The sequence below is a fragment of the Haliaeetus albicilla genome, chromosome 12, assembly GCF_947461875.1.
Source record: "Haliaeetus albicilla chromosome 12, bHalAlb1.1, whole genome shotgun sequence".
In the NCBI taxonomy this organism is placed as follows: domain Eukaryota; kingdom Metazoa; phylum Chordata; class Aves; order Accipitriformes; family Accipitridae; genus Haliaeetus; species Haliaeetus albicilla.
The window spans coordinates 24,019,320-24,035,132 of NC_091494.1; the positions used below are offsets into that span (position 1 = coordinate 24,019,320).

Genomic DNA, 15,813 nt, shown 5'->3' on the forward strand with positions numbered 1-15,813 from the left:
TCCAGAGCTATGCTGGGTATTTCTGCATGGTGCTTTATATCCTGAGAAGATACCAGCATCAAGCATGTGATACAGGAGATAGCTGCGTTAGGAATCCAGTCATGGCACATTCCCCATAGCATCGAGAAAGCCTCCTTCACACTTCTCCAGCAAGTTCCCTCCTAAAGTGCAAATCACAGACAAAAGCTATCCTGATGGCAAACAATGACTGACTACAATGCTTTTTTTTTTTTTTAATCAAACTGGTCAGCTGCAAAGGCCACTGACACTGCCCTCATCCTGGTGAATATAACAGGGACTCCTTGAAGCCTCTGAGGCAGGCTCTCATTTTATTGACAGAAACATGCCCAAGGTAATAACTGATCCCTAGGTCTTACGCAGTGTTTCTGTTCAGCAGACTGTGAAGTTGTCTCCAAAAATAACTTGCCAGTGCCATGCTTGGACAGCGAAGTCCAAGCCAGAACCAAAACTCTCATCTCCCAAGGTCCTGACACTCCCGGGTAACATCGCAGTGTGCCTCACTCTCTGACTAGTGGGTTTGCCGCAAGTCTGCTCTGACCTTATTGAAAGAACAATATTCAAACAATGACAAAGCAGTGCAACATTTTTGTCTTATTGGGGCAGCCAGGGTTGACAAACAGGTGGCAGGACAAGGTTAAGCAATGCATTCATAGAAAAAAGCACTCATGGGTTTATTTCCTTGTCTTCATCAATGACTTTTTGCAAATGTCTTAGCTCCATTTTGTCTCAAACTGCTTAAAACACAGGAGTGTTCCAGGCAATAATAAACTCTTCGTCTTTAATTTATAACTCCTAAAATTGACAGAAGCCCCAAACACTTTTTTAAGCCTGAAAAGGTGGCAGAGACGCATACTGTGTTCTCAGCACAAGAACTTCTGTGGCTGCAAGGAGAGAGAGCTGCCAATGCGCTTGCAGAAATAGCAGCAGTATTTTATTTATCCCTGTAAAGCTTGGCCAGTATATTTTGCACTGAAGGAGCAGATTTACCATGATGAGAGGGAACTGCTGCCTCCATCCCTTTTAATATTGCCCAGTGCGGAGCACGTCCCAGCCCCAGGCTGTGAGCCCTGCCCTCCCAGCATCTATCCAGCTCACGGCCACATCTACTGCAGGAGCACTGGGAAGGGCTATTACATCAGACGCTGTAAACCCTCCTGCTCGAGTTTACAGTCCAGAGCCTGTGCCTCCTCTCCTCCACAGCTTTCCTGTCGCAAAATCTGGGAACCAAACATCAGTCAGTCCCATTGCACCCTCTTGCCCTTCCAAAGTGTGCAGCCAATGGGCTTCTGTACATCTGTGTTGTAACAGAGACACGGAAAGCAGGGGGTTAGGAGCGAGGGAAATGTGAACACCAAATCCTCCATCTGCAGCCTAAAGTAACAACACTGGGGGAGGCGGGAGAGGAAGAGGGAGCGTGGTGCACACAGCAATACAAAAAGTAGTTTTTGTGCCAGGCTCATCAGTGTGGCAGGGTAATAAGGTCAATGTGAAAACAACTGGAAGGCACATTCCCCAGTAAACATGTGCTGAGTGAAAACGGCCCGACCTTATGTTGTAGAATCCAAACCCATTGAGTCAATTGCCAGAAAACATGACATGACCTTTCAGATTCAGTGAGCATCAGTTCCAAGAGCAGGCTGCCGTGCTCTTTTCCATTTCACTGCTGCCCCCGGAGGGCCTCAAGTCACCTGAAATAATAGCTCAGGCTCAAAATCTGCACTCCTTTAATGAAAAAAAAAAATACACATGGCATCAAGTTTGACCCTGGTGGCAGATTTTTTATATGCTTAGCTCAATTTCTTTAAACTTAACAACCGTGCTTTTTTTTATTGTTTTATTTTTTAAAATCTTCCCAGAACTCAGGTTTTCCCACAGACAACCCATTTTTGGCAATGGAGGAAACCTCTTGGTTTTGTGAATGAGGAAAATAATTAATAGCTAATGAGGTGCTTATTCCTTCCCTCCCCAAATAAGTAAAGAAAAAGCTATTCCAGTCAGAACATATTCCCTTCGCTTTCTAGACTGAGAAACACATAAACATGTATTTTTGCCCACAAACCTCTAAAATCTTATTTTAATCCACAGAACTCAAGCCGCCCATGAGAGGAGTAAAGCTGTGCAACATTCCAAGCACTAGCAAGATGAGAGCTTGTGATATTAAGTGCAATTCAAAATGTACTTTCCCTCCCACTGAGTTACTTTCCCTGCTAAATCCTGATTAAAATTTTTCTCCCCTTTTACTGTCTCCCTGACAGACTGATGGGGCTGAGATCTGAAATCAACTTCAGCTTTTAGGCGAAATATTTATTTTGGGGGCCAAACAAGAAGCTTTTTTGGATACTGTTCAGATTTTCCCCTCCTCTGTCAAGAAAGCAGAAAGGAGAGGCAAGGATCTGTGCCGTCTGGAAATTGTATTTATTTTGACTTGAGCTGTGCCAACCTGCAGTATACAAATACTCAGTCAAAACTGCCTACCATCTGTGTTTATTGTAGAGGAATAGCAACATCCAATGGCCAGTTAAATGCAGGTTAATTGCAGGCATGTATTGAATTCCCTGGGGAGACAAGTACAGAGTTAGCTCCCCTAGTGTAATCTCTTTCTGTTACATGTAGGAAATCAAAAAGAGAAAGAACAACAATGCCAACCCACCGAAGAGCTGGATGCCTTTCTGCGCAGAGGGGGAGTATCTGCAGGGAACAATAAAGGTCTATTAAATTCTTTCATTGGCACCAGAGAAGTAAAATGAACATAAATTAATCAGCTACAAAAGACGGGACAAGTGTTGGTGCAACTCTATTGAAGTCCATGGAGTTGTGGAAGGGATAAATTTAACTCAGGATCTTTCAATGTCTGCATATTTGAAAGTGGCTTGTTGAAAAAATTGGGCATCCTTAGAAAAGAAAAAAGGAGTGCAAGAGACTCCCTGTGAAATGCCATCCTTTTAATATCCCTGAACAGTCACATTTTTGCCATAGCCATATTGCCATTTATCATTTTATTTCCTTGCATTTATAAAGCCATCTGGCCAAGATTTTTGAAAGCACTCTCTAATTGTGGGCACCAAACTTAAAAGACCCAGACTGACAGTGGCTGCATTGAAAATTAGTGCCCTGCAGAGGTTTTGGGCAGGACCAGATGCAGATGCTGTGGTGCATTTTGGAAAAAGGAGAGGAGCAGCCTCTGGCCCATGTGAACCAGAGCAAACACACCAAAACTGGAGAAGGAGCAGGGCAAAGGAATCTGAAGCTTCCTTACAGTCACAGACTGGGAAATCCATACCAAAAAGGCACACGAAGTCCTTAGGTCAACCTTAGTCTCTTCATCACAGCTGCTATCATTGCATGTGGCCTAAAAAGAGCCACAAAACCCTTTAAAAAAAAAAAAAGAAAAGAAAAAGATGGGGTTTGTGGTGTATCCGAAGACACAAACTCTGGGTGGTGCCAGAAGGGGAGCAGAGAGCTCCCAAGGCCTCTCCAGAGAACGTCCTTCCCACACGCACAATCCCAGGGCCCACACTGCACAGTGCGATGCGGCATGGGGATGAGGATCTCTCTCGAAGTACCAAATCACAAAGCAGACTTAGCTTTAAAACTAGGACCAGATTTAACCAGGAGGGGTGAAGAGAAAGGAAAGGAAGGACTCAAGGGACCGCAGTATTATGCACAACAGAGGAAATGCTGTGCCTTGGCACAGCTTCCCCATGAACACTGCAGCCACATGCAGCCCTGAAAGGCAGCAGCCTACTTCTACATGGACCAGGTGTTAGTTAGCCAGGCTAGAAAGAGCTCCAGGGCAGAGCCTTGGATGAGATAAGGGCAACGGATGAGATACAATAGTTCAGGTGTACTGCACAATAAATTGGTATCACGGAGAGCCACATTATTTCCCTGACATCCCCTTTTGCTCTGGGAGAAGTAAATCACTTTAGCCTTAAAATACCTACTTCACACCTCTAGCAAGCTCTACAGCTGGCACACTGAACTGACAGAAGTGTGACCCCTTCCTTCCACTGAAGGAAAAGCTACACACCACCCATGCGCTGCAAGAGATCCAGAGGGGCTTAATGGGGCGGGCGGTGCTTGCTCCCCCATCTACTTGTGTGCGCTCAGAATTTCAGCCTCTGAACTGTTAGCCTTTGGGGGGGGTAATGCGTTTTCTCCTTCCTTTCCACATTGCCAGTGGCGATGTCCTTTTCACAGAATCATATTCTTAGGGGCATTTTTAGCTCTTCCTCCCTCTTATCCCAGACGTCAAAGCTGCCATTAAATCTGCGTGCCCGATTTATAATGCTGAAGCCTTTCAGCCAAGGCTTAGTCATCTCACGCCTCATCTCACTGAAGCTTTCTCCCCTCCAGGCTTCTGCCCTCATCCCCTCCAGTCCATTTATCCAGAGTCACCTACCTTCTCTGCCATCCTCAGATCCTTCTGCTTCCCAGCCAATGCTCATCACATCAAAGCTTATTGTTTTCACATTCAGCACCTTGCACAACTTCTTTTTTTTTTTCTCTCTACTTCCCCCTCTTTTCACTTTCATCCCGGCCCTCCTCAGGTCTCCCAGGAGGCAATTTGTTCATGACTTTCTTCCAATCTCATATCAGAGTTTCTTGTATATGCCAGAAACCTGATCAGGCCACAGTACTCTACCAGGTCAGATCCATATATCATCTGTCTATGAGTAAGTTTAGCTCTTCCTCACTTCAAAACATTAAAATAACCATTATCACCATGAAAAATAAAATTATGCTACACTTTTCTGCTTCCTTCAGTTACATTGCAGCCTCATGTGCTCACACTGGCTTCAGATGACAAGCTGTTCTTCTCAGACCTCACATCTTTGGGGCATAACATGAGGGTTATACATGATACTATGTAACAACGGCCGTGCATGGTCTCCCTGAAAACTCCTGCCTCTCATATTTGACCCCAAACTATTCTAGTTCCCTATTTCAAAACCAAATCTTAAAATATCTTTCCATATTACAGCACTTATAATGAAATATTTGTAAGCGGTGTGGGGCCAGATTCTTAAAAACATAAGCCAGCATGGCTCTGTTGACATCCATGAAACATAACTGGCTTTATTAAAGTGTGTTGAGTAGCATCAGCCAGTAAGTTGGCCCCACAAACTAACATTCGAATAGAATCAAGTCACTGATTCCGAGTAAAATTCAAAAAGCACCATTGCACTCTTGGGATTTTACATTGCCAAATCTATTTCAGAAACTAAAGAATAAGAACACGTTTCTCTTCACACCAATTTCTCAGTTCAGAACAAGCAATAGGCAGAGGCTTTGCATATGCTGTTGTTTAAACTGCTGAGCCAACGAGCTGAGCATTTCAGCCTGAAGCTGACACCTATAGCCATGACCCATGGTGCCCTCATTTACCTCTTGAATTAAAATGGAGCATATCAACATATTTCCTGTCTTACTCCTTGGGTAGTCTCTCACGCAAGGGTTCAGACTGCAAAGTTCATCATTAAACACAGATTTTCACCCCCAGGAAGTTCCAGAGGCCCAGAGAAAGATGCTACAAGCTTGAGTTCCGACAGTGGATTCAATTACAGTATGCAAGGGACATTTAAACAAGCTTCCCTGGGATAAATGAGAGAAAAGAGCCAGCACACTCAGCATGAGTAAAATAAAAAGCAATCTTCAGCTGGTGCCGGCCATGCATATTTTGAAAACCATCCCCTTCAGCCATTACCAACAAAAAGTCAGCAAAAACTTATTTTAGAATCTGAAAAGACAGAAATTTAAAGCATTTGGCAGCACAATCTGTTACTTAAGGACAAGCTCATTAAAAATGCAGCACTATTTACTGAAGGCAAAATGCAGACATGCACTTTTGCATGTAAAGCAAGCACTTACTGAATGATAGGAACACCTTTCCTCCTGATTGGAATGGGAACGAGAGCTGGTTTAATTGTGCTGATGGATGGATGGCTCTCTGAAAGAAGGTAATAATTGGAGAAGCCGGTCCGAAACTTCACACAAAGCCATAAGGCCAATGACTAAGAGATTGAATCCGATAAGAAAAGAGCTAGAGGGAGTTAAAAAGAGCTTAGGAAGAACTGTGTAATGGACCCTAGGCTGCATGCACACTAGGGGAGGGCGGGGGGGGGGGGGGGGGGGGGGGGGCGGGGGGCAAGGGCGAACACTGTCTAGGTAGCGGTCTGAGCAGCAACAGTCTGTGTGTCTTTGGGAGGCAATAAATTTGTGAAGGGAGAAGAGGGACTAGGCAAACTGAGTTGCAAAGGCAGATGCCAAGAAATGTAGAAACAGGAGTGGGGGGAATCAGAAATCAAGAGAAGTGACATAGTGGGACGATGAGACTGAGGAAGAGCACTATGATTGTTAAACCAAATCAGTGGGAAAGGAGCGGGGAAGGACCGAGAGCAGAGGAGGTTCTTTATTCTCCTTTTTCCACGGAAACTACTTCTTTTGCAAGACCAGCTGCTGCAGACTGCAGTTAAAGTTTGTTGGGGAAACTCAGCTATTTGAGCTGGCAACTGATCTTGCCATGGATTTATACTGCCTTAAATCTCTGACTTAAATCAAGTAGTTACTCCTCATCTTGATAGATCAGGAGCAAGCCCTTGGAAGTGAAAGGTGTTATAGGAGCATGAAGCATTTTCTTAAAACACAAAGAGAAGACCCTGAACACAAACAAACACTTGAAGCTCACAGCTGTGAATTCCCTTGCTACCTAAAGCCATATATCAGCCATTCCTATGGTTGATGGGAGCAAGTCACATGTTTGTTTCAAGACAACATATTATACATATTGTATATGCTCTGTAAAACATCTGAAAGTAAAAGCAATAGCCATTAAAATAATTATCATCAGACTAATATGCTCTTTACCTTTCTAGATCTTTTATATGGTGGTTTTAATCTCTGGTCTTCAGAGCCCTGGGTGTCCATGGCCCCCTTCAAAATAGGTCTATGAAATTTAACTTTAAAAAAAAAAAAAGGCAAGAGAGCTGTCAAAAGGCTTAAATTCAAGAGTTCCTATCCAAGAAGAAAAAGGGGGAGGGGAAGATTGGCAAATTGAAAAGGGTTGAAAGTTTGAGAGGCTTGCAAAAGTGAGTAGACCAGCCTGCCACAACTCCATGGCAACAGTGTATGACCACTGCATACATGGAAAAGAAGGAAGGGTGGAAGACAGCTTCCCAGTCAAATAATATCCTTTTCTGGTCAAAGAATTTATAGCAGCATATCTCCAACATGCCACATGATTCAGAAGACTGAACATCTTTCCAAACTTCTCTGGCTTCACTAAAAACATCTCCAGAAAAATGAGATTTGCAACCCCAAGACCTAGCCCACTTGACTACTTAACACTGCTTCCAAGCTTCCCATCTGGCAGCTAGAGAAGCATCCTCTCTGTTGGATAACTAGAGATGCATACTAATATTAACTCATTCAAAATAAGCCAATAACAAAGTAGAGGTTTATAAAGAAGTCATAGTTTCTTCCAGATTGTTTGTTTTGCTCCCAATCTCACAAATATGAGGGAACATAGGGGAAAATTTATAGAGGGAAGAAAAAATATTTTATTTTGATGCAAGAAATAATTAGAATAAAATATTTTAAAAATCATCCAAGAGGCCCTTATTTCTATTTCTTTCTTTTGTGTCTTACTCTGCACTCCCTGTTCTGCTCCCCTTATATAAAAAATAAAAAAGTAAGTGTTTAACACAGACTGTGTGGAAAGGGAATGGAAAGGAAATAAAAGAATCAGTATTCCTGGTGAATAATTTGGCTAGAGGAAAAAGACAGATACAGATCAGATTCTTTTGATATGTTAAAAGCATCCCAAAATGCCCACACTCTGGATGCTTTTACACAAATTATCTTTCATCATAAAAGTACAAAATACATATAATGGACAGCTCATCTCTCTCCAATGAATATGTAGCCACTAGCTGATAAGATAATAGACTAAACACTGACCTGTCACAGACTTGACGATCATAAAAGTAGAGTTTAAAAAGTTGGTTCTCACGTCTCAGGCGTTTAATGGGCAGGCACTAAGATATGCTTCCAATCTTCAAACTCTTTTCATACTACTCTGCCTTAATAAGCACAGGCATAACCCTCAAACTGGTTGTATTTGGAGAAAGACACTGTTTGTACATATACTTTTCCTACAACCTCAGTTCCCAAGAAGTCCTTCCCACTTAACTTTAGAATGACTTTAGTGTCACATAGTTGCTCTGAAAAAAACAGATCAAAAATCTTTTTATTGAGTGCAGCAGCCCAATTTGTTTTACATTCTAATCACAAGAGGCACCTGAGGCATCAGTTGATGGATAGGCTCCTAATAAACAATAATTATTATTGCAACGTGCAAACCAGCTGAACTGTTGAGAACAGAGCCTCAGACCTGGAAACTCTTTTACTCGTAGCCTTCTCTGAATCACCCCTGTCTCACTGTAGGATCCATGCCTCCTCTCTTCAGTGTGCCACGGTGCCCATGAGAACCAAGCTTTTTTCCTACGTCTCCTTCCCCAAGCACTTTCTTCCAAGGCAGGAAAGACAATATATTTTTGGCCTTAATAATTAATCTAACAGGCACCTTCATTCCTCTACATGCACCACACATCTGCTACTTTTTCCCCCTACACTGCAAAAGAGCCTGTACCTGAGAGCTCGATCCTTCTTCTCTTTTCTCAGTATCTCCCTTTGGGATCTGGCAGGTTCATGTAAGGATAGAAAATACTCACTTCTGTAAACAATACAGCAAGTGAATTCATTTGAACTGGGCAGAATGCATTACAGATTGCTTTTACATAGCTCACTGTTCTGTAAGATGCCACATTAAGATTGCCTGGTTATTGCTAAATACTATATTTCAAATCAACAGCCAGTCTGAAAAGAAACAGCATGTTGTGCTCAGATCTCAGAACTGATAGGTCTGGGTTCTTTCTACAGTCCTACTACTAACCCACTGTAGGACCTCTGGAAAGTCAATGACCCTCACTATCACTATTTTAAACCCTTAAAACAGGAAGATTAGCTGAAAAAATTTAAGTTATTAATGAGGTTCTAGCAGAGCCTCTACTAAATTAATAGAAGCTTAGCTCTTCAAAGGAATTTAGGTGCTTACTTCCACTATAGAAGCTAAAAGTACAGGAAAATAAGTACACTTGGACACCTCTGGGGGGAACAGACCTGCATCTCTCAAGCCTTCTCTTTTTCTCCCCAGTTCACATCACGAGCACTTGTATGGTACCTAAAACTCATTTAAACCAATATTTATTGATTGATTTAGGCACGTATATAGTTACAGAAAAGCTTTTCATTCTTTCTTAGTGCTGTGTAGACATAGCCGCAGAACTCAGAAAGAGCAACAGCTTTTAGATGACAAAAATGCGAATGTTGGCAGCATTCGGGGTGAAGGCAGGCCAATGCATACAGGCACCGGTGTAGAGTGGTCAGTACTGCCTCCCTGAGGAACAGACTCATGTATATGGCAGGTATCTCATTTTTATTTATCCTGGATATAGTTTTTCTTATTCTCCTGCACTTAGAGCAGGCCCTGGGCATCAGCTGTTTTCATTTTGCAAAGTCAGTTGAGCATTTGTGGGTTTCACCTTCAGGAGGCTGTGATGAGAAAAGGGTTTGCCTTTTTTTTTTTTTTTTTTTTTAAATGAAAGAATAAACCATAAGCAAAAGAAATAAAGCTTTAAAGAGCTTTTTAAAAAGAGGTTGGGCTTTTTTTAAAAAAAAAGCAACACCCTGAAGTGATACTTATTTACTCTATACATTCTTCAGGAGACCTTCATCCTCACTCTGCTTCTTTAGTTCTGCAATATTTGAAGACATTCCTTTTCTTGAACCAAATTAGTTTTGTTGATTGGCTTGAGAGAGGAAAAACTCCACACTTTGACAGTTTGACAGACTTAGCATTTCACCCATTAACGCTCACGAAGCTCCAAAAAGACAGGCTGAAGTACAGGCACAGCTTTGCCCAGGAGAATACTTCGAGGACAGTGTGCTAGCCCCTCGACTGGCTGCAGTACCACCTGAGTCCTTGGAAAAATAACTTGCATACAGACAGTGTTAGACCACCTCAGTGAGCAAGACACATGCTGCCTTGAACAGAAAGAGTGTCCCTTTGGGCAGGAATCCAGGTGAGCCTCAGGATGAGTCAGTAGCAGCACAAGCAGTCTGGCACACACATTGAGTGGCAGTACAAAGGGTGAGACTGGAGGTATTTGTCACAGCCTTCTACATACGCTGAGGTCTGTTTGTCCATAGTCTCTCAGTTATAAGGTAGTCACTACAACAATGACACATGTCTAAAAATCTTTCTATTTATTGTACTCAGGAATTGTCACAGTGTGACTCCAAATCTGTCCCATTTGGGTTAAGAAAAGAAAAACAGTATGTGATTCATTTAGGCAGTGTTAGGGACAAACTCTCCAGGAGTGCAAAACCAATGTTTTAATTATTTTGTGGCAAATGATCAGAAAGCACAATATGCCTGAAATCACCTTTTAGCAGTTTTCTGGAATATATAAGAACCTGGTCAAGCTCCAGCTGACTCAGAGCTAGGTGAGAGCTTACACGGTCATGCAACTGGCTTGTTAAGACACTTTCACAAAGGCTTTTTGATTTCACTTGCACCAGCAGCCTCATGCTGAAAGGTTACACTTACAATCAAAGAGAACCCATAAGCTCAATGCAACACGAGCCCTTTCTTAGTCACAGAAGGAAAAAGACAAAGATTTCCTCCCAGAACTAGCGCGGTATCATTCAACACAGAATCAGAATCTGAATACAGATTTAATAAGAGTATCAGGTACATTGGTCTATAGTTGGTTGGAGCTCTGTTAAGCCCTAACCCAAGAGAAATAAAAAGGCAGACAAAGGGATGAAGCTGTGGCCTTTCTGCAGCTGAATATACAGAGATATATTCACCCTTGGGAACCAGTTTGTTGGAAGGACAGAGGATTTGCTCGATGTTGTGCAAGTTACTGTTGAGGCAGAAGTTGCCTCTGTATCTCCACGATGTGCCTGGTGCTGCTTATTCCTATCACACAGCTGTGGTAGGGGCCACTTCCCTCATGTTCTCCATTGCTCGGGGACATTATTCCAGCAAACCAATCTCTCTGGCTTAATTCAGCCTCTACAGGTGAATTAATGCAATCCACAGGTTTCTACAACTGGAAATTATGAAAGGCAAAGTCTAGTCTAGAAATGCGGCACCTTTCTTTGTAACGGTGCTAGGCAGGCTGGACAGAGTCTCACCAGTAACTGTTGATCTGAAAGTGGTTTAAAAGGATGCAGGTCTACTGGTAGGTACTTTGGAATTCATTCCCTCCCTTTTTCTGCCAGACCCTCAGTTGTGTAACTTTCTGTCCTGGTTTCAGCTGGGATAGAGTTAACTGTCTTGCTAGTAGCTGGTTCAGTATGTGAAGAATGTTTTGAGTTCAGTATGTGAAGAATGTTGATAACACTGATGTTTTCAGTTGTTGCTCAGTAGTGTTTAGACTATAGTCAAGGATTTTTCAGCTTCTCATGCCCAGCCAGGGCACCTGACCCAAACTGGCCAACAGTGTATTCCATACCATGGGACGTCCCATCTAGTTTAGGAACTGGGAAGTGGGGGGCAGGGATTCGCTGCTCGGGGACTGGCTGGGTGTCGGTCGGCGGGTGGTGAGCAATTGCCCTGCGCATCATTTGTACATTCCAATCCTTTTATTACTACTGTTGTCATTTTATTAATGTTATCATTATCATTATTAGTTTCTTCTTTTCTGTTCTATTAAACCGTTCTTATCTCAACCCAGGAGTTTTACTTCTTTTCCCGATTTTCTCCCCCATCCCACTGGATGGGGGGGAAGTGAGTGAGCGGCTGCGTGGTGCTTAGTTGCTGGCTGGGGTTAAACCACGACACTTTCTGTAAGTGCTGAAATGCTAATCTTTCTCATTCATCCATGTGGGCAGGGATGGGGATGTGGAACCTGTGTCTTTTGCCACAGGGTTAAGTATGGTGGCTTATGCATTACTGTAGTGTCACAAAAGCAGGCTGATACTTTATGCTTCATACTGTATAATTCAACTATTGTCAAACATCAGATCCCCAAAATATAACACAGCCCTGTAAGTAAAGGGAATTAACTGACATAATACATGGAATATGACCAATTCCCAAGAAAGCATAAATAAAAGCCTAAGAGGCACAGCCTTCCATCGAGGCTTGAAACCCACACTATGTAGCAACCCAAAGTGGTTACTCAGAGCAAGAACAGAGAAGCACATCAAGCCCAGAGTGATGCTTCTTCCACCTTCCAGCTTCTGGCAATCTGCCATTTAGGGATTTCCTGAACCAGAGGTTGCATCTGCATCAGCGTGTTTAATAGCCCCTTCTGGACCTATTTTCCATGAATTTGTCTAATTGCTTCTTGAATCTATATCTGTCAGCAATAAGTTCCATAACTGAATTATGCACTGTGTGAAAAAGCACTTCTATTTGTTCTGGTCTAAAGTAGCTGCCTGAAAATTCATTTCATTGCCCCTTTAGTCTTGTGTTATAACAGGGGATAGTCATTTCCAATTCACTTTTCCCATGCCATTTATGACTTTACACACACCTGTATTACTTGTCTCTCTTCCAAGCGAACTGCCCTATTTTATTTAATCTCTTCTAGGAAAGTCATTTTATAACTCTGCTTATCCTTGTTGTCCTCCTCTGTATCATCTCTTTTTCTATCATGCCCCTTTTAGGAGACGATGATCAGGACTGTGTGCTTGTTCAAGACATCAGTGGATCATAAGTTTGCAAGTTGCATAAGGTCATTTTCTATTTTGTTGTCTACTTCTCACTTAATCATGCCTCACTTCTGTCTTGTCTATTTATGCTGTAAGCTCTTCAGGGTAGAGCTGTTTTCTGATCATGAGTTTGTACAGGCCCGACTGCACAACAGAGGGCTACAAAACAGACTTTCTGAAGGTAGATGCTGGTAACCAATTTTTATGCAGGTTGCCAGACAAACCTAAGTTAGCTAACCCTGCTGCTTGCTGATGGTGACTTACAGGAAATGGTCATACTGGCCATGTACCTGCAGGGTTAATCCCAAAACTGCATGCTACATACAAATGATGGGTAGGTAATACAAATGACATGAACAATAGAGGCCAATTGTAAACACTTCTGTTTTAGTAAAGTGCTAAAGTGCTCAGCAATGCATGGGAAAAATCCATTATGAGTAATTAATAATTGCTCCAAAACTCCACTTCTGGCTGAGGAAATCCTGAGCCCCTGCTAACTTATGCCAGGGGAATGCACCAGGGAATTAGTGCCATAGTTTTATCCTCCTTAGAAGCTTTGCTGTTGGCCACTGTCGCTAACAGAGAAAGGAACAGATACATTTCTGGTTTCATTTAGCATGTCTGTCTATATGTGTATAATTTCAACCATCTTCATCACAGTTGCATCCCATAGAGCCGACTGCTTTGCAAACCTAGACATGAGGCAGTTGCTATCTGAATACATTTCATTCTAAGGAGGCACAACAAGATCCGGACTTTTGGGCATTGTGGCCAAATACATTTCTTGTTTGCTATGGAATTGCACTCATCAGAGCTATACTTCTCTTCCACTTCCTGACCAGCCCAGCCCAGCCAAGAACATTGTCTTACATTCAAGTCAAGAATCTTTGTGGGCCAAAACTCAACCCTTTACACCCAAATGTTCTCAACCATTGCTTTCACAGCAAGCACAGTCTATCCTCCCTAGTCCTTATCTCCAGCACCCACAGACTCTGTATCTTTACTTTGGAGAGCACTTGCAAAGAGAATCTGAATCAATTTTTAGAACAGATTAGCTAAAATGCATTGAATAGCTGTGTGGACATACTTATTCAGAATTAAAGCAGTCCTAATTCCATTTAACTTACTTCACTTCCAAAGTGAATTAAGGTAAATGCAATTGAGGCTACTTAAATTCTGATTAAGAGTCTTGACATCTGCCGCAAGTGAAGCTATATTATCTGCAGGGAGTTAATTCACCACTGTAAGTGTGGAAACACAACCAACTGCATAGCAGGAAAGCCAGAAAAAAAGGAAATTGTTAGTCCCTGAATTGCAATAATCACCACAGTGTATTTATGCTAAATGCGTATTTAATTTGGGAGGCAACATTCTTGCATACCAAAAATGGAAATAGACTTCACTTGCTTAGAAGAACAATCCTATAAAATTTTCCAGTTAAATTTTAATTTTGTAACAGAATTTTAATTGTGTCAAAATTCCAGAGAAGATGGTTAAGGAAAAAAGAGATAAAGTTTCATCACAGTAAGTGCAATACCAATCAAATTTTCCTTGCTAACTGACAGTTGAGTAAGTGTACATCTTGACATGGACATAGTATAAAATGTCTTAGAAAACTATCCCAGTTTACACAACACATCACAGACAACCCACATGTGCCCTGCTGTGCTTTTCTTCTCACTATCAATGTGATAGTTAATACACTTGTTTTCACCTGATTGCAGAATCAAAGAAACCTCAAGCTCTTGCTGCCTTGCTGCTGTACCTGTTTCAGGCCACATCTATGAATAACTGTACTGCTGTTGATGGTAAGAGGCCTGTGGATGTCCTTGAACAGTCTGGTGGTTTCAATTCTTGGTTCAAGGGTGCCATCCCTATACATGATAGAATGACTTCCTATACTATTGGTGAAGATGCACATGCTAGATATAATCAGAAAAGCTGATCTGATTTTACTATATGTCAAGAGTTCCGTTATTTGAAAAATCAAGCTTTATTAAACTTTGCACATTATTCAGTTCATTCTGCGCCACTATCATGCTGATTTTTTGTGTACAGCAGCACTTATTTACAACTGAACTGTGAATCTAAAACTTAAGAGCAGTTTTCCAGCTTATCCTTCACTTCCCTGTTGACAACCATGGCAAAAGTAGAATTGCTAGGGTTATTGGCCCAACCTGGGCTTAAGAAGATCGGCAAGTGCCTGAATAAAGAGTACAGCTATAAAGCAGCAAAACATTGCCTGAGACCAAAACAAGATAGTGGCAGCCAAGGGAATAGGTACCTTCTTTAGACTGTTACACAGCCTTGTAATCCTCTCCAGCTGTCTCCACATTTCTGCAGGTATGTGAAGTCCTTGTGATCTTTGGCCAAGGCCTTCATTGTCCAGGTCCTAATTTGTGCTGTTCTATATTCAGACTGGAGGGGCAAGCACGATTCTAGAGATAAATGAGAAGGAAAGCTGTGACCTTTCCCATGGAGAAATCTAAGACCTTTTCTTGACCAGCCTCAAACCCAGTAATGAAGGACTAAAGTTCACTTTCTGTCATATACATGCATTTTTTTCTAACATTATCTTCTAAAACTTTACAAAATTTGACACTTCTTCCTTCCTGTACACCTCATCCCAACAGCTGCATCACCAGTGGAAATTTCTTCATAGTCTCTAATATTAACATTGTGCATGTTGAGAACGTGGGTTTTGACCAAGAAATTTGTTTCTTTGCCCTTCCTTTTCCTAGATTTCAGCCGGTTAGAATTGCACTGTAGAATCAAGGGTAATTTCATAGGTTTTGTAAGAAATTTTTGGTAGAAATCTGAAAGCTTCTTGTCTTGCCTGCAGAATTTCTCCTCAGTAAGACACTCTAGAGATAGTAACTCAAAGTTGCCATCTCAGCCTGATGGGATAAGATGTAGCAAGCTCTACACTAGCTCACCTTCTCTACCCATAGAAAGAGTGTCAAGGATGTGACTCTGCCTGTATACTACCCTCCTCTCCAAATTTCC

General features: G+C 42.0%; 1 long non-coding RNA gene across 1 annotated transcript in view; it reads right to left on the reverse strand.

The window, feature by feature from the left end:
- Positions 1-15,813, reverse strand: part of LOC138688307 (uncharacterized) — a 78,508-nt gene that overhangs the window by 44,507 nt on the left and 18,188 nt on the right. The gene's annotated exons all lie outside the window — the stretch shown is intronic.